Genomic DNA, 20,155 nt, shown 5'->3' with positions numbered 1-20,155 from the left:
CTTTAACAATCAGTACTTCTTAAGGACTTTGTGACATTGAAGTGTTGCCACATATTCCGGTGCAAACATAACATGCCCACAATGCTTGGCAGAACAACACACAACACAACAAGCAACAAAACACCAGCAAAACAAGCCCTTTTATACACACACACACACACACACTCCTTGAACCCAGTACAGGCCTTTGGGCCTCCAGTTGTCTCATGGATAATGGGCCTCCAACTTCCCAATGGATTGCAGTTTCACAGATCCAGGGCCTTCGGTCATTGAGCTTCAATTCCAAGACTTTGTGCTTTGATCTTTGGTATAGATGATGAGACTCAAACTCTGGATTCACTATACTCATGGAGTCATGTGGCATAGAAACAGGCCATTTGGGCCCACTACGTCCATGGCATACCTAGGCACCCATCCGTATTAATCACACCTTCCTGCCGGTAGCCTCCTATGATTATAATTTACTTTGAACTGTATACCTTAGTGATTTGAGTACTCATCTAGACCCTGCTTAAGTGCTGTCAGCAGCTCTGCTTCCACCAGTCTCTCAGGCAGTGTACTCGCCACTCGAGGTGAAAATGTCCATTCCCTTAGATTCCCTCATAATCTCTTGCCTCCTGACCTAAATCTATGCTCTCTAGCTTTATCTACCTCTGATATAGGGGAATCTTCTCTGTAATCTAAGCTATCTATACCCCTTATTCGTTTATGTAGTTCAGTCATGCCCCCTCCTAACCTCCCTCATGCCAGAAAAAAACAGATCCAGCCTCTTCCAATTCTCCTTGTAACTGAAACACTCTGCCCAAGCAACAGCCTAGTGGATCTCCTCTGTGCTCTATCCAACGCTATCACACCCTCCTTTTGTGTGGAGACTTGAACAGTTAAAGCCCAACCTGTGTGCTATAACAATGAAGCTCTTGTACTCAGTGCCCTGACTAGTATCCAAAATACCTTCTTACCATTGCCAACCCCTGTGCTGCTACCTTCAAGGATGTATGGTACCTCTATTGTTAATACTTTCTAAGACCCTACCATTCATGATGTATGTCCCAGCCTTGTCTGTACTCCAAAAGTTTTCCAGAATAAAACTCCAGCTTTTATTTCTCACTAGGTTTCACCCTGCATCCTAACATTACTCTGCACACTGTCAATAACTCCACTAGTCCTTGTGTGAAAGTCTAAGTCAAGTTATTGTTATATGCACATTGGCATGGCATGGTAGCGCAGTGGTCAGCACAACATTTTATGATACAGCTGACCTGGACTCAGGAGTATTTATGTTCTCCCTGTGACTGTGCGGGTCTACTCCGGGTGCCCCGGTTTCCTCCTGCAGTCCAAAGACGTACCTGTTGATAGGTTAATTGGTGATTGTAAGTTGTCCCATGATTAGGCGAGGGTTAAATCGGGGGTTGCTGGGTGGTGTGGCTCGAAGGGTCAGAAGGGCCTGTTCCGTGCCGGATGTCAGTAAATAAACATAATGTGCAATTAAAAACGATCAACATCACGGACACAGACGTGAAAAAGCAACATTCACATGAAAACCATTAACTAATCATAATTTATGCACATCTTTACAAGAAAATGAAGAAGACAAAGTTCATTTTAGTGCAAGATGGTCAAAGTGGTCACAATGTTGTTAAAGCGTAGTGATCTGGCCTTTGCCAGTTGGCTCAGGAATCAAATGATTGAAGGGAAGTAGCTATTCTTGAGCAACACACGCAAAGTACTGCGGGAACTTAGCAAGTCAGGCAACATCTATAGAGCGGAACAAACAGTTGATGTTTCAGACGGAGATCCTTCATCGGGCCCAGCTGTTCTTGAGCCTGCTTGGACTTCAGGCTTCTACACCTCCTGCGAGAAGACAGCATTGCTCAGACGGTAGTGATCTCTGATGATAGGGGTGTACCGCTGTTGTATCTGGCGGAGTGCACTACTCTCTGCAGCTTCCTACATTTAAATTGCCATAATCCAGCCAGGAAGCACATCTGTAAAATTTTGTTTCTACAAATTTACCGATAATATCTCCCGCAACTACATACAAATCATTCATATAAACCACCAATCACAGGTATTCAGTCAACAAAAAGTACCATCACCCTCTGTCGGGTAGTTTGTCAGTGTGGTAAACCATGTATGTATGTTGTAACTGGGTTACCTGTCTGGACACACCCCTCTGCTGACTGCCCCTGTGGCTCCTCCCACAGAGTCCTGTATGAAGGTGTTCACCTTGCCCCTCCCCCTCAGTTCGGGGGCAGACACTCACTGTGGAGGTCGTATCGTACAGTGAATAAAAGCCTTTCAGTATTTTACCAAACCTCAGTCTTTTGGAGTAATTGAAGGTGCTTCAGTGAGGTAGTCTATGCCATGCTCACAACGCTGAAACACTTCCGAAGCACTTTCTGGACACCAAGGTTCTAATTATGTAAAACTTTGTATAAGTTAATGTTTTTTTGTGAATGCTGCTGCCAGTAAAACCTAACTCTCTCCAGCAGCCCACACCGCTACGGATCCAAATTAACTTCTTTGATCTTCCCCACCTCCTAGGTCATGAACCGGCAGCCAACCAATGCGCAGGCTCTTCGTTACCCTGGGCGACGCCTCCCGGCTCTCGGCTCAGCCGCCCTGCCTGAATGGGTGCGCTCTGGACCCGCCCTCTCACCGCACGCCGATTGGCTAGTTCTGCCACGCCCTCCGCACGCCAAGTAGTGCAGCGGCCTGCCAGTCAGATAGTTGCCGGGTCTGGAGGAACCGGGGTTTCGGTTCTGGTGCGGGTGAAGCCGGAGGCTCAGCGGCGTGTCCATCATCAGAGTGTTCAATAGGCAGCTCAGGTAAGTCATAAATTACCCCGGCACCGGGGTGCTCCGCAGTAGAACTACAACAGGAGTCCCTTTAACCGTGTGGGGTTGTGCTGAGCTCATGCCGTCTTTTGATTGCACTATCAGGAAATGTGCATCCACCCCAAACTTTCGAACTAGCATGATCTCGGCTACGGTCCGCTCGCAACTTTTTCTTTTCATTGAATGGTTTTGTTACAAGCGGAACGTAAATCCGGCTTGCTTCTCTCTGGAAGTTCAAGGTCATATATATTGTCACAACGGCTCACGCATTGCTGGAGGCAAGTGAGCCTCGGCAATGGACAATGTATCCATGCCCCTAATTGCTTTTTGTCTGATTATCTTATTTAACATTTCAAAGCGTATTTAATTATGGAATGTTGGGTTTCTTATGTGTCTATTTAAAAAGGAGCATCACTAAATAGTGGTGTCAATAAAATTAAGAAACAACCATCTCCCACCACAGCCATCGTTCATGGGCTAGCACCTGTCTGATGTTGGTTCTAGCTTAGCTCGTTGGTGTTTCTTGAAGCTTGCACACTTGGATTTTTTTCGTTGGTGGACATCTTCCATCAGGGAAGAGGTACAGTCAACCTCTTAGGGACAGCTTCTTCCTCTCCGCCATCAGATGTCTGAATCGTCGATGAACCTACGAACACTACCTCACTGATGAAGGGTCTCAGCCTGAAACGTCGACTGTTTATTCCTCTACGTAGATGCTGCCTGACCTGCTGAGTCCCTCCAGCACTGTGTGTGTGTGTGTGTATGTGTGTGTATTTATGTTTTATATTTCCTGTTGTAACTTGGTGGTTTCAATGTATGGCATTATACTGGTGCTGGGAAATCTGATTCTGAATATGAATGCAAGTTAGGAAAGATCCATGGCCACCTTTGTGGGGAATGGGTACTGAATGGCTTTTACCAGAAGCAGATGATGCTTGCGGTTCTTCCTAAATCTGCATTCCAGGTCTTGTTGCATGATCATGCATGCTTCCTTATTGTCTGAAGAATTAATGGTGCAGGTAAACACTACAGCTGTCAACAGAAAAACTTCTGTTCTTAGATGAATCAGAAACAGGTTTATTATCATCTGTCGTGTCATGAAGTTCGTTATTTTGTGGCAGCAGTACAGTGCAGGAAATAATAATTACTTTGTAAATAATTACAAGAAATAATGTTACAAAAATAAGTAAATGTACAAAAGACGAATAACAACACGGTGTTTCTGGGTTCACAGAACCTTTGGAGATCTGATGGCGGAGGTAACTAAAATGTTAAGTGTGGGTCTTCAGGTTTTCGTTACCTCTGACCCAATGGTAGTAATGCAAAAAGGGCACGGCCCAGATGGTGAGGGTCCTTAATGATGGATGCCACTTTCTTGAGGCAACATCTCTTGAGGACGTCCTGGATGGTGGGGAGGAGCTGTGCCCGTGATGGAACTGGCTGAATCTGTCATTCTCTTTTGATCCTGTGCTATGGAGCCTCCATATCATGTGATGCCACCAGTCTGAATGTTCTCCACTGTACTCCTGTAGAACCTTGCAAGTGTCTTTAGTGACAGACCAAATCTCCAGAGCCTCCTAACGAGGTAGAGCCGCTGGAGATGCCTCGATGTGTTCGACCCAGGATAGGTCTTCTGAGATGTTGATGCTCAGGAACATAAAGCTGCTCACTGGTCAGTTCGAGGAAAAGGCATTCAGAAAGGGCCTTCGTATTGTACTTGGCAACTTCCACAATGCTGACTTGTTTCAACACTTACAATCTTTTTTTTTTTGCCAGGTTTGACTTTAGCCACTTTTGACACTGATACTAATTGAATTTTTTTTGGGGTTGGGGGGGAAACTTGGTGCCTCATGAAGATGAAGACAGTCATTCTTCTCTTGGTAATTTAGCGCTCTTCTTCTGCCTATTTTTGGAGCTAAATAGTTGTATCAGCAATAAGACCATTGCTATCAAGACTATTAAATGGTGGTGAGGCAGGTCAGGAGGCATCTATGGATGGGAATAAACAGTCCACGTTTCGAGCCAAGATTGTCATCGGGGCTCATGAATGGTGGTGAGCATCTTACTGATGAAAAAGGGCAGCGCAAAGTCAAAGTACGTTTATTATTAATGTATGTATACACTCTTATCACTAGTGAAAAGCTCCTTCGTTCATGGATGTTTGAAAGGAAAGGATGGTACCATTATCATGAAAAAAGATGAGATTATGAACGGATAAATAACCATATAAACATATAACAATTACAGCACGGAAACAGGCCATCTCGGCTCTTCTAGTCCGTGCCGAACTCTTACTCTCACCTAGTCCCACCGACCTGCACCCAGCCCATAACCCTCCATTCCTTTCCTGTCCATATATCTATCCAATTTAACTTTAAATGACAACATCGAACCTGCCTCAACCACTTCTGCTGGAAGCTCGTTCCACACAGCTACAACTCTCTGAGTAGAGAAGTTCCCCCTCATGTTACCCCTAAACTTTTGACCTCTAACTCTCAACTCATGTCCTCTTGATTTAACCTCCCCCACTGTCAATGGAAAAAGCCTAACCATGTCAACTCTATCTATCCCCCTCATAATTTTAAATACCTCTATCAAGTTCCCCCTCAACCTTCTACTCTGCAAAGAATAAAGACCCAACTTGTTCAATCTTTCTCTGTAACTTAGGTGATGAAACCCAAGTAACATTCTAGTAAATCTTCTCTGTACTGTCTCTAATTTGTTGACATCTTTCCTATAATTCGGTGACCAAAACTGTGCACAATACTCCAAATCTGGCCTCACCAATGCCTTGTACAATTTCAACATTACATCCCAACTCCTATACTCAATGCTCTGATTTATAAAGGCCAGCATACCAAAAGCTTTCTTCACCACCCTATCCACATGAGATTCCACCTTCAGGGAACTATGCACCATTATTCATAGATCTCTCTGTTCTACTGCATTCTTCAATGCCCTACCATTTACCATGTATGTCCTATTTTGATTAGCCCTACCAAAATGTAGCACCTCACATTTATCAGCATTAAACTCCATCTGCCATCTTTCAGCCCACTCTTCCAACTGGCCTAAATCTCTCTGCAAGCTTTGAAAACTTACTTCATTATCCACAACTCCACCTATCTTAGTATCATCTGCATACTTACTCATCCAATTTACCACCCCATCATCCAGATCATTAAGGTATATGACAAATAACATTGGACCCAATACAGATCCCTGAGCCACGCCACTAGTCACCGGCCTCCAATTTGACAAACAGTTATCCATCACCACTCTCTGGCATCTCCCATCCAGCCACTGCTGAATCCATTTTACTACTTCAATATTAATACCTAACAATTGAACCTTCCTAACCAACCTTCCATGTGGGACCTTGTCAAAGGCCTTACTGAAGTCCATATAGACAACATCCACCGCTTTACCCTCGTCAACTTTCCTGGTAACCTCTTAAAAGAATTCAATAAGGTTTGTCAAACATGACCTTCCACACACAAATCCATGTTGATTGTTCCTAATCAGACCCTGTCTATCCAGATAATTATATTTACCATCTCTAAGAATACTTTCCATCAATTTACCCATCACTGACGTCAAACTCACAGGTCGATAATTGTTAGGTATACTCTTAGAATCCTTTTTAAACAATGGAACAACATGAGCAATATGCCAATCCTCTGGCACCATCCCCGTTCCTAATGACATTTGAAATATTTCTGTCAGAACCCCTGCTATTTCCACACTAACTTCCCTCAATGTCCTGGGGAATATCCTGTCAGGACCCGGAGACTTATCCACCTTTATATTCCTTCCTTAAGAGCTCTAGTACTTCCTCTTTAATCGTCATAGTTTCCATAACTTCCCTGCCTGTTTCCCTTATCTTACACAATTCAATATCCTTCTCCTTAGTGAATACTGAAGAAAAGAAATTGTTCAGAATCTCCCCCACCTCTTTTGGCTCCACACATAGCTATCCACTCTGATTTTCTAAGGGACCAATTTTATCCCTCACTATCTAAAATATCTAAAATCCCTCCCTCACTAAAGATGTCAATAAAATTGAGAGAGTACAGAGGAGGTTTACTAAAATGTTGCCCGGGTTTCATCTGCTAAGTTACAGAGAAAGGTTGAATCGATTAGGTCTTTATTCTTTGGAGCATAGTAGGTTGAGTGGGGACTTGTTAGAGGTGTTTAAAATTATGAGGGGGATTGATAGAGTTGACGTGGTTAGACTTTTTCCATTGAGAGTGGGGAAGATTCAAACAAGAGGACATGGGTTGAGAATTAGAGGACAAAAGTTTAGGGGTAACATGAGGGAGAACTTCTTTACTCAGAGAGTTGTAGCTGTGTGGAATGAGCTTCCAGTAGAAGTGGTTGAGGCAGGTTCTATGTTGTCATTTAAAGTTAAATTGGATAGCTATATGGACAGGAAAGGAATGGAGGGTTATGGGATGAGTGCAGGCCGGTGGGACTAGGTGAGTGTAAGCATTCGGCATGGACTAGAAGGGCCGAGATGGCGTGTTTCCGTGCTGTAATTGTTATATGGTTATATCCTTTTGCTATTAATATAATGGTAGAAACCCTTGGGATTTATTTTCACCTTACTTGCCAAAGCAACCTCGTATCTTTTTTTTAGCTTTTCTAATTTCTTTCTTAAGATTCTTTTTACATTCTTTACATTCCTCAAGCACCTTATTTACTCCATGCTGCCTATATTTATTGTAGATAGCTCTCTTTTTCCGAACCAAGTTTCCAATATCCCTTGAAAACCATGGCTCTCTCAAACTTTTAACCTTTCCTTTCAACCTAACAGGAACATAAAGATTCTGTACTCTCAACATTTCACCTTTAAATGACCTCAATTTCTCTATTATATTCTTCCCATAAAACAAATTGTCCCAATCCACTCCTTCTAAGTCCTTTCGCATCTCCTCAAAGTTAGCCTTTCTCCAATCAAAAATCTCAACCGGGGTCCAGACCTATCACTCTCCATAATTATATTGAAACTAATGGCATTGTGATCACTGGACCCAAAGTGCTCCCCCACACAAACCTCCGTCACCTGACCTATCTCATTCCCTGACAGGAGATCCAACACTGCCCCTTCTCTAGTTGGTACCTCTATGTATTGCTGCAAAAAAACTACCCTGCGCACATTTTACAAACTCTGTACGGATGTACTGAGTATATTCAGGAATTGTTTGAAGACGATCGAGGCGAGAAACCTGAATTTAAGAAAAACATTGAAGGTCCAAGTATTTTAAAATCTGAAGTTCGTAATGCAATAAATAAGATGAAGAAAGGAAAATTAGCAGGTCCTGATGAATTCGTAATAGAACAAATTATTGTCCTTGAAGATTATGGAATTGAAAAACTTACTGATTTAATCAATGACATTTATGAGACTGCAATAATACCAGAAGAGGTGGAAAAAATCAGTATTTATCACTCTTCCTAAGAAACCTGGAGCAATAGAATGTGAATTACATAGAACCATAAGTTTAATGAGTCATATCACCAAGATACTTCTAAGAATTTTGATGACAGGAGCTAAAAGTAAGATACAAGCTGAAATAGGCAAAGAACAATGTGGTTTTGTGAAAGACAAAGGTACAAGAAATGTGAAATTGATGTTAAGGATACTAACAGAACGAGCTATTCAAGTGCAAAAAGATTTGTTTGTTTTATCGACTACACAAAAGCATTTGATAAAGTGAAGCACAATAAGCTATTTGAAATATTAGAGGAAACTCTAGATCTAGATTCGAAAGACCTCCGCCTAATCAGAAATCTGTACTGGGAACAAACTGCCGCTGTAAGAATAGATGGAGAAGTGAGTCAGTTTATGAAAATCAAGAGAGGCGTTAGACAAGGGTGCGTTTTCTCCCCTGATTTATTTAATGTGTACAGTGAAACAATATTACAAAAAATAAGAGACATCTTGGGAATCAAAGTTGGCAGTGAAAACATCAATAATTTCAGATATGCAGATGACACTGTGTTAATTGCAAGTACGGAGGAAGAACTACAAAATTTAATTGATATAATTGTTGAAGAAAGTGCAAAAATGGGTCTATCTATCAATTTCAAAAAGACAGAATGTATGGTGATATCCAAAAAGAAGGAGAATCCTATCTGCAGGCTGAGAATAAATGGGGAAGACATTAAACAAGTAAAGAACTTTTGCTACTTAGGAAGCTGGGTGACATCAGGTGGCAGGTGCGACTTGGACATCAAAAGAAGAATAGGGATAGCAAAAGACACCTTTACGAGAATGAGGTCTATACTGACCAATACTAAACTAGGCATGACAACCCGCCTCAGAGTACTGAAATGTTAAGTTTATCCAGTTATGTTATATGGCTCAGAACGTTGGACAATATCTAGTAACATGAGGAAACGAATTGTAGCAGCAGAAATGTGGATTTTGAGGAGGATGCAAAGAATATCAAGGATGAAACGAATATCTAACGAGGATGTCATGAACAGAAAACACAAGAGAAATAATGTATGAGATCACGAAAAGGCAACGTAACTTTATTGGACATGTGATTGGGAAAGAGGAGTTAGAATGCATGGTAATTATGGGAAAGATTGAAGGGAAGAAAGCAAGAGGAAGACAAAGACAAATGATGATGGAGACAGCAGCCAGAGAATTGGAAATGAACACCAATGAATTGATCCACTTGACCCGAAACAGGAGTGTGTGGGCCATGGCAGTCAAAGCTCAAACTGGGCACGGCACCTGATGATGATGATACGCTCCTTAAGTTTGTTACAGCCGAGGGTGGTAATGGGGACAAGCTCCCACTACCTATTAAATGCTCCCAATGTCGTGCGCCAAATAGCCTCTGACAACCAAGTCCAGCTCCTGGCCTTCACATGTGGCTTAGCTAGTAAGCCCGGCGGAACTGTTTCTACTGACAGGAGAAGGGGCAAAGGCGGGTTACTGGCGCCTTAATACCAGTCGCTTTGGACAGATGGGGCTTGTCAGCCACGGTTGGCAGCTCATCTAGGAGAAAGAAAGCTCTAGTCTCAAACCTCTGCTGGCTTGCGGCTATACCCACTCATGGGGAAGGCTTTGGGAATAAACCCCAAGTGAAAAATCTGAAGCTGGAATCGCTAAGACAGTCTTATGTTGAGTTCAATTTTGACTGGCAGTTCCTGCCATGCTACTGGTGCCAACCTGTATTGGTTTCTGCTGTTCCTTTGGGTTCATCAGATGCATGAGGAGGGGGAGCTTCCTACATCACAACAGTTTGCTCTCCATTTCGTACTGCCCAGGCTTGTGTATCTAGACAGCTGGACACCGTCAACTCTGACCAGCAGAGGCCTCAGCTTAACTCAACTATATGTTACCATTACTACCCTGTGTGTGGGCACGTGGCCAAGTGGTTAAGGCATTGGACTAGCGACCTGAAGGTCGTGAGTTCGAGCCCCAGCCGAGGCAACGTGTTGTGTCCTTGAGCAAGGCACTTAATCACACATTGCTCTGCGACAACACTGGTGCCAAGCTGTATGGGTCCTAATGCCCTTCCCTTGGACAACGTTGATGTCGTGGAGAGGGGAGACTTGCAGCATGGGCAACTGCTGGCCTTCCATACAACCTTGCCCAGGCCTGCGCCCTGGAGAGTGAAGACTTTCCAGGCGCAGATCCATGGTCTCGCAAGACTAACAGATGCCTTTATTTATTATTTACTACCCTGAGATTCATTTACTTGTAGGCTTTTACAGGAAAATAAAGAAATGCAATAGAATTTACAAAAAGAAAACTATACATGCACGAAGACTGACAAATAGCCAATGTGTAAAAGAAAAAAGATTGTACAAATAGCTAAGTAATACTGAGACATGAGTTGTAGAGTGCAGTAGAATCCAGTTAATTGGGCTATCAGTGAATTAGAGTTGCTGTTTAGTTTGGGCAACTATTTAAGTACAAAATCTAATCAACAAATAGGATTCCCTTTGTTTATTTGGGATAATATGCTCTTCTCACTGCTACAATTGGGAAGGAGGTACACACTCAATGATTCAGGAACAGCTTCTTCCCCTCTGACATCTGATTTCTGAATGGACATTGAACCCACGAACACTACCTCACTACTTTTTTTTAAATTTCTTATTTTTTTTGCACTATTTAATTTAACATAATATATCTATATAGCTGTCTACACTGATTTTGTTTATTTAGAGTCAAAAATCAAAAGAACATGACAGCATACACTGGATAATTTCCTCCGATAACTATTAGGAACTAATCCACAGTATTCATAGTATTACGTACCCTGTAACTGGGTTGCCAAACCAGCAGAAATGGACCACTTAGTTGGAGTCTGGATTACTGGAACTAAGAAAGTTTTATTAAAAAAATAAGCAACACAGTACTCTAATAGTAAGGATATAAATGCAACAGGTTAGCAATGAATAAACACGCATGTACATGGAACTAGGATAATAGGATCAATCAAACTCTATCGCAGACTAGGGGTAAAATGATCAGTCACAAGTGACAAAGAGTTCAGTTTAGTTCAGTTCGCAGTAATCGCCGTCGTGCCGTTGGAGAGAGAGAGAGAATGAATGAATATGCAAATCAGATTCCAAACAGACCTTTGATATTCCTCGCAGTTAGCTTTCGGGCGAGCCCTTTGTAATGTCTTCTGAGGTCACTAAACTGTGACCCCTCCGTTCCAGATACGATCATTCTTCTGCGGTGAACCTGGCACCCAGGCAAGGGCGGACACACACACCGGGTTCCCGCCCGATCGTATCTTTCCACCCTGTGCGTCTATGGCTGGTCCCACGACCAGACCTCCAAAACTCCCACCAACTTGTGGGGGCACACCGCTTCCAGGGTCTCGTTACCTCGTGCTGTTGTGGTGTCTGTTGCCTTAACGAACCTGTTCCTTATCCCCCTGCTGGGGTATTGCCTGTCCATCAAACTTCAAACAGTTCAAAGCAACCGGTCTCTGACAATACTCGGAACTGTGTCTCCTTTCGGTAATCTCTCTCGTCTCTCTCTTATTAGCACTTTGAATGTTCCCCCATTGTCCCCTTATCGGCATCAATCTTCTGATAACTGGTTCTTTTGTCATAATAGTCATAGTCATAGTCATACCTTATTGATCCTGGGGGAAATTGGTTTTCGTTACAGTTGCACCATAAATAACAAATAGTAATAAAACCATAAATAGTTAAATAGTAATATGTAAATTATGCCAGGAAATAAGTCCAGGACCAGCCTATTGGCTCAGGGTGTCTGGCCCTCCAAGGGAGGAGTTGTAAAATTTGATGGCCACAGGCAGGAATGACTTCCTATGACTCTCTGTGTTGCATCTCGGTGGAATGAGTCTCTGGCTGAATGTACTCTGGCGCCCACCCAGTACATTATGTAGTGGATGGGAGACATTGACCAAGATGGCATGCAACTTGGACAGCATCCTCTTTTCAGACACCACCGTGAGAGAGTCCATTTCCATCCCCACAACATCACTGGCCTTATGAATGAGTTTGTTGATTCTGTTGGTGTCTGCTACCCTCAGCCTGCTGCCCCAGCACACAACAGCAAACATGATAGCACTGGCCACCACAGACTCGTAGAACATCCTCAGCATCGTCCGGCAGATGTTAAAGGACCTCAGTCTCCTCAGGAAATAGAGACGGCTCTGACCCTTCTTGTAGACAGCCTCAGTGTTCTTTGACCAGTCCAGTATTATAGTATTGGTAGTGTTTTGTTCCTGTATTTCATTTAATACATAATTTGTTATTCACTTAAATGGTAATTTATCTTTTTTTGATACAATTTTAACTATTTCCATGAAACTTTGGTTAAGTGGGGCAGCTGCTTAATTGGACCAACATGATGTGTCCTAATTAAATGGAATCCTCTGTACTTGGAAGCGAGCCTGTAGGTTGTGGAATCAGTTCAGTGTTGAGGTGACTGAAGTTATCCACACCGGTTCAGGAACATGATGGTAATAGCTGTTCCTGTACCCATTGGTGTGAATAGTTTTTACAAGAGCTCAGCGGCTCTGCTAACCTTACCTTCCATTACTTTGCGGAGATTTGTGTCCAAAGAGTGGTACCCAGCCAAGTATATTTTTCAAAAATGAGAAAATCTGCAGATGCTGGAAATCCAGAGCAACACACACAAAATGCTGGAGGAACTCAGCAGGCCAGGCAGCATCTATGGAAAAGAGTAAACAGTCGATGTTTCAGGCCGTGACGAAGGGTCTTGGCCCGAAACATGGACAGTTTATTCTTTTCCATAGATGCTGCCTGGCCTGCTGAGTTCCTCCAGCATTTTATGTTGTTGGGTGGATTTATCTTCATTTTCGTGAGCAGAATCTTACCACCACATTATTTTGAGTCTGCATATAAACAATTGTTACAGCATATTTGATGCAGTTTGGATGGAGAATGGGCCAGTTCAAAGATTCATAGTACATTTATTATCACCGTATGTGTGCAGTATACAACCCTGAGCTTCGCCTTCCCCACAGGCAGTCACAAAACAAAGCAACCCGTTCAAAGAAAAAATTCAAACCTCACAGCCCCCTTGTAAAAATGGCAACAAAAAAAAAATGAGTGAAACATGGAATAAAAAAAGCACAGAATCAAAGGACATATTTCAGCTCAGTGTTTATTATCTGCAGGATGCCCCAATTCAAAACTAGCCCAAAAGCAGTCACAAAAAAGACCTCCCGGAACTGGAACACACCATAAACCCGGGAGTCCAAATCTGCAATCCACATCGATTAGATCTCACTTTGGCCCCAATCTGTCGACGGTGTGGAAGGTGAGAGAGATCACTGGAACGCAAGGACCTTCCTGTAGGAGCAGAGAGCGAGAGACCACTGTATGCAGACGTTTCTCCAGCGGCAGCGAGCAAGAGGCTGCCAGCGAATAATGTCATCACGTAGCTGGGCAGTTAAGTTTTGTTTTGCCTGGTGTACTTGGGCTTGATGATGTCGTGTGGACTGAATCAATGTGGGTGAAGGTCAGCATCTGTACTGGTGACCTCTAATAACTGCTTAAGTGGAACATTTCTGGAATAAGATGACTGAAAACCACTCAGTCCTGCTGTTTTTCAACCTCCTGGCCTCAGCTGCAGTGGAGGATGTAGATATTGAAAGACACCTCTTCCTGTTAATTGCTTGATTATCTCCCAGGCCCGATGGGCCGTGGCAGGATTTGATGAATATTGATCCAATACGATGGATTATGAGAATTATTTACAGTCTTGAAGACCAAGGGATTTCCAATGATGAATATCTGCAGCAACACAAAAAAGGTGCTGGAGAATTGCTTTTGTGGAGGAAATGGACTGTCGGTGTTTTGGGTTGAGACCCTATATTGGGATCAATTTATTATCTATCAGTCGGCTGACATACATGTATGCAGTCCTGTCCACACTGTAGCCTCACTGACCTTGGATGCAGTTTGGATTTACTTCTACCCTCCTGCAATGAGCTCTGGCCATTCAGCGGAGTGATGAAAGAGGAACGAGAAGTGCCCTGGGCCATGCCACAAGAAGTGTCCTGCCACAAGCTTCAAAGTTCACAGTAAATTTACTATTGAAGTACGTATACTGTGTCACCATATACTCCCGTGAGATTCCTATCTTTGCAGGCAGTTACAGGGAAATAAAGCAGAACGCTTTACGGTACAGCAACCCAGGTTCTATTTTGCAAGGAGTCTGTACGTTCTTCCCATGATCGGTGGAATTCCTCCGGATGTTCCGATTTCCAAAGGTGTACTGGTTAATTGTGATGGCCAGTGCGATCATGTTTGCTGTTGTGTGCTGGGGCAGCAGGCTGAGGGTAGCAGACACCAACAGAATCAACAAACTCATTCGTAAGGCCAATGATGTTGTGGAGATGGAAATGGACTCTCTCATGGTGGTGTCTGAAAAGAGGATGCTGTCTAAGTTTCATGCCATCTTGGTCAATGTCTCCCATCCACTACATAATGTACTGGGTGGGCACAGGAGTACATTCAGCCAGAGACTCATTCCACCGAGATGCAGCACAGAGCGTCATAGGAAGTCATTCCTGCCTGCGGCCATCAAACTTTACAACTCCTCCCTTGGAGGGTCAGACACCCTGAGCCAATAGGCTGGTCCTGGATATTTCATAATTTACTGGCATAATTTACATATTACTATCTAACTATTTATGGTTCTATTACTATTTATTATTTATGGTGCAACTGTAACGAAAACCAATTTCCCCCGGGATCAATAAAGTATGACTATGACTAACTGGTCATTGGTCATCAGGAAGGAGGTACAGAAGTCTGATTCAGGAACAGCTTCTTCCTCTCTGCCATCTGATTCATTGAAAAGACATTGAACCCGTGAACACTACCTCACTTTTTAATATATATTATTTCTGTTTTTTGCACGATTTTTAATCTGTTCAATATATGTATGCTGTAATTGATTTACTTATAAGTTCTTTTTTACTTCTTCTGTATTATGTATTGCATTGAACTACTGCTGCTAAGTTAACAAATTTCGCAACACATGCTGGTGATTCTGATTCTAAATTGGCATGTGATTTGGCTTAGATTAAATCAGGGGTTTGCTAGGCGGCATGGTTTAAGAGCTGGAACAGCCTATTCTATGCTGTAGATTGAAGGGAAGAAAGCAAGAGGAATACAAAGACAAATGATGATGGAGACAGCAGCCAGAGAACTGGAAATGAATACCAATGAATTGATCCACTTGACCCGAAACAGGAGTGTGTGGGCCATGGCAGTCAAAGCGCAAACTGGGCATGGCCCATGATGATGATGATCTTAATAAATAAATTTATGAAAAACTATACATAGCAAAGACTACAAACATACAACATGCAAATAATAAAGTCAATAAATAATGCTGAGAACATCAGCTGTGGAGTCTTTGAAAATGTGTCTGTAGGTCATAGAGTCAGCATTGAATTGTGAAAAATGAACTTTAGCCACTAACAGGATTCTATGCTGGTTGATCCTTTGAGCATGTATCATATACAAGTGTACACATGACAGTAGATTAGCGAGAATAAATGAAAATCTAATGTGGCACCCATGTGGTTTAGTGATGTATGTCCTGTGTCTAGAAACTGCATAATACAATTTTTTTTTTTTTTTTTGACAATAAAACATAGTAACAACCATTTTCAAAATCGCACACAAAATGCCTGAGGAATTCAGCAGGTCAGACAGCATCTATGGGGAGGAATAAAGAGTCGACTGATGCAATTTCAGGTTGATAACATTCATCCTTCGTTGCCAGATGAACTCAAATCACTTGAACATTCTACAAGGAGCTTTAGTCAATAGCCAGCTTTGTAAACCTAATCTAATATCTGCGTTAGATGCACAGGATAACAAAACTCCTTTCTTACTCCTGCAGTGTTGTGCTCGTTGGCCGCTGAGGTGATTAAACTATATGCCTTTTGCTTCCCACTACTACTGCTTCTCCCTTTTTGTCCTGCTGTCAGGAGTATCTGTTGGCTTAGAGCAGGGATCCCCAACCTTGTTTGCATTGCGGATTGGTTTCATATTGACAATATTCTTGCGGGCGGACCGGCCGACTGGGGTGAGGGGGGGTGGGGTGGGTGGGAGGGGTGGTGCCAGTGGACAAGAGTAGCAGTCAAATACATTGCGTTTACCCCAAAAAGACTATAATGACCATGAAGCCTTGCGCGGGCACTAGTGCGCATGCGTGACTTGCACGTGATGATTTTTTTTACAAATTGTTTTTGGCGATTCTGTTCGTGCAGGGTGGGGTAGTTAATCATGACTGGAATATCGGTGATAAGTGGCTACTACACTCAATTTTGTTTCTAAAAGGGTTTATCTAACGAATTTAATATTAAACACACAGCGCATATTTTCCTCGCATGAATATAGTGATAAGTCAGTTATCAGGGGAGGACAGGAGAGCTTGAAGTAAGTGTTGAATGAACTTCCAGTAGAAGTGGCAGAAGCAGGTTCGATATTATCATTTAAAGTTAAATTGAATAGGTATATGGACAGGAAAGGAATAGAGGGGTATGGGCTGAGTGCAGGTCGGTGGGAGTAGGTGAGAGTAGCGTTCAGCACGGACTAGAAGGGCCGAGATCGCCTGTTTCTGTGCTGTAATTGTTATATGCTTATATAAGTAAGTCAATAGCATCATAACATTTTAAGTAACGTTTGGATATTAAACACACAGCACATATTTTCCCCGTATGAACATATAAAATCATTGCAACACACCAATATCGCTGAATCAGTGGGAGCCCTGGGCTTGTTTCCCTGCAACAAGACGGTCTCATCGAGGGGTGATTGGAGACAGCGATACCCGAAGGGGGTTCCTTATGTCCAGTCTATTCCGCAATTTAGTTTTCATTGCATTCATCGCAGAGATATGTTGGAAATGGAAGCAACGTTTTCAGTGCTTCTGTGGCTATCTCAGGATATTCACCCTTGACTTTGATCCAGAATGCTGGCAGAGATGTTATGTCAAACATACTTTTCAGCCTGCCGTCATTTGCAAGCTTGAGGAGTTGATCTCCTTCCCACGCTGACATGGATGACGCGCGTGTAATGATCTTGCGTGCGTTCAGGCTCAGCAGTGGGCGTGACAGGGAATGAGGAAGGGTGCAGCTGACTCATATCGCCAAATTATATCGTTTCCTCGCGACCCGGTAGCGCTTGCCTTGCGGCCTGGTGGTTGGGGACCGCTAGCTTAGAGGAGCTAACTTTTCAACTTGTGTATCTATTTTGCAGTGAGAGTTTAGAACAAAGACTTGGCAGAGTGGAGGACCGTAGGGGAAATGTGGTCACTCTTAGTTCGTTGATTACAATCTAGCTCGAATATCAGCTCTTCTTTCCTTGGTCAGCATTGTGGTTACCATAACAGTAATACAGTGTCAGCATCCTGGGTACAATTGCGGCACTGTGTAAGTTCTCTTCAGTGATCGCATGTATTTCCTCTGGGTGCTCTGGTTTCCTCCCACCTTCCAAAGATGTATGGGTTAATAGATTAATTGATCACATGGGTGTAGTTGGGTGGCATGGGTTTGTTGGGCCACAAGGACCTGTTACCGTGCTCTATCTTTAAATAAATAATGTTTAAAATACATATTTACTGTAAAGATATCAAACTTGTTAGTTGAGAACAAAAGAGCAACCTGTTACTGGTTGATGTAGCATTGGCCTAAACCTTCATTGGTCCCGGGGAGAAGCAGTTGTGGCCAGTTCCACCCAACACTTGCTCATTTCATCTTGATGTTGACATTTGTGTTCTCAGCTCAATACTGCATTGAGAAATAAAGTTCATCTCGATAATATTACCTATGCATTTACTACTCTTAACTTCTGCGTCAAGTCGAGTTTGTTGACCTCGTTCGTGATCATATCTTGCACTTGCAGAGATTTGAAGTCTGCCAGAGGACAATGTTACATTTGCTACCCTCAAATAGTGTTCCGAATGGTAAACAGCAAATTCTTGGTGATGGGGGTGTTCAGAAGGAGGCCTGGACCTGCAGATGGAGTTTAGATGCAAGTATGATCTCAGTCAGTTTGGTTGAGATGGATTCCAGTAGCTATAAAGACATTTAAAATTGGTGCATGATCAAGTAAAGTATTTTAGCATTTATCAAGCTGTTTGAAATGCAACAGTAAGGATGTAATACTCTTTTTATTCAGAGTCATAGTCTGATCCTTTCTGGGTATCATTCACTTTTTAGCATTGAATATCAAAGATCAGTGTAAGCTTTGTTTGTTACGTATACCATCGAAACATACAGTGAAATGTATTGTTCGTGTCAAATCAGATTAGCAACAACCGTGCTGGGCAGCCTGCAAATGTCACCACACTTCTGGTACCAACACCAGACATGCCACCCTGCAAAAACTCATTTCAGGGAGGTAGCAGCCCTGCCCCCCGCAACCCCTTATCTCCCCCCACCCCCGCCCCGGTCGACCTCCAAGGGTGTATGTAATACTTTGTTTAGTGATTTTTGTCTAATCTGTAAACCAAGTTGGGTATATGCAGAAAATGTGATGCGAAAATATGTACTTATATTATCATGTTTATTCTATTACAACTTTAAGCAAGTCTACAGGGAGTTTGGCCTCATCACGTAGGACATCAATAGAATAGCTCCTTAGCAGCTGGCCAGCCACGTTAGCTATGCTAATGAACGAATGACACCTGTTAAACTCACCTCAACATGTTGTTTACATTTTAACCCACCATGGGAAATAGAGAAGTCAACACTGTCATTATTTTTGAGGTCGACTGTAAAGCCCGCCCACAGAGAAAACTGATAGGTCTACTTAGCAGGAAGAGAGACCTATGAGGATGCACGCTCTCACTCTCCCTCTCAAAAAGATCGATTTCTGGAATATTGTATATAATTTCCGGGCATCAGGGAGCCGCTATCAATATGCGGGAGACTCCCGGAACTTCCGGGAGAGGTGGGATGTCTACAACATAAGATGTCCACATCCTGCCCTAACCACATGTCTCTGGAATATAGGAGGAAGCTGGAGCACCCTCAGGAAACTCGTGTGGTCACGGGAAGAGCATACAAGTTCCTTACAGACGGTGGCAGGAATTGAAACCTGATCTTCTTGCTGGCACTGTAATAGTGTCATGCCAACCGCGTTGCCTCATATCATATTACTTTGGAGTGAGTACAGCATCGTATTGGTCCCTAGTGATGCTGTTCCATTCCTTTTCTGGTCCTGGTTCCACTTACTGGCATTTTATCTCATTTGGCTCAAGTCCATACTACAGAACTTCTGCCAGTGGATAGGAGTAAGACGGTCCTTTTCTGCTTCTAAAAGGGTGTTAAAATTGAAGCCCTGGTCTCACAGAACATCATAAGTTCCTTTAAAGTGTGGTCAATTAAATTGCTCACTCTCTTCTGCTATCAACACGATAAGTTCCCTCTGGACATGCTGAGGATGTTCAAAGGAGAATTCATGCAGCATTTCTCTGGTAATGTCCCAGAGTTTGCTTTGGGAAGAGGTCTCAGTAGACACATCTTTAAACAAGTTGAAAGTTCATTGGGATTAAGAATAGTAACATTATAATTAGCTGTCATTGTGTAATGAAACCTTAAGACATAAAAATTTAATTTGATTCAGGACATTAATAGGAGAAGCAAAGATGTCACTTCTTAACGTGGAAGAATTAGGAGGATGTTCCTATAAATAATTACATATGCCATGCTAGCATTTGCTTAATTCTAAGTTTAAAGTCAATTTTATTATCCAAATACATCCAGTATATATCACCATATACAGTCCTGAGATTATTTTCTTGCAGGCATTCT

General features: G+C 42.7%; 1 protein-coding gene across 3 annotated transcripts in view; it reads left to right on the top strand.

The window, feature by feature from the left end:
- The first annotated feature begins 2,719 nt into the window (after nt 1-2,719).
- Nucleotides 2,720-20,155, top strand: part of sfxn3 (sideroflexin 3) — a 108,585-nt gene continuing 91,149 nt past the window's right edge. For all 3 annotated transcript variants that reach the window (XM_072238882.1, XM_072238884.1, XM_072238883.1), the window contains exon 1: nt 2,720-2,828. The gene's annotated coding sequence lies outside the window, so the exon portion shown is untranslated. The remainder of the gene's footprint in view (nt 2,829-20,155) is intronic.

The sequence above is a fragment of the Mobula birostris genome, chromosome 21, assembly GCF_030028105.1.
Source record: "Mobula birostris isolate sMobBir1 chromosome 21, sMobBir1.hap1, whole genome shotgun sequence".
In the NCBI taxonomy this organism is placed as follows: Eukaryota; Metazoa; Chordata; class Chondrichthyes; order Myliobatiformes; family Myliobatidae; genus Mobula; species Mobula birostris.
This window is presented reverse-complemented; position numbering and strand designations above follow the sequence as displayed.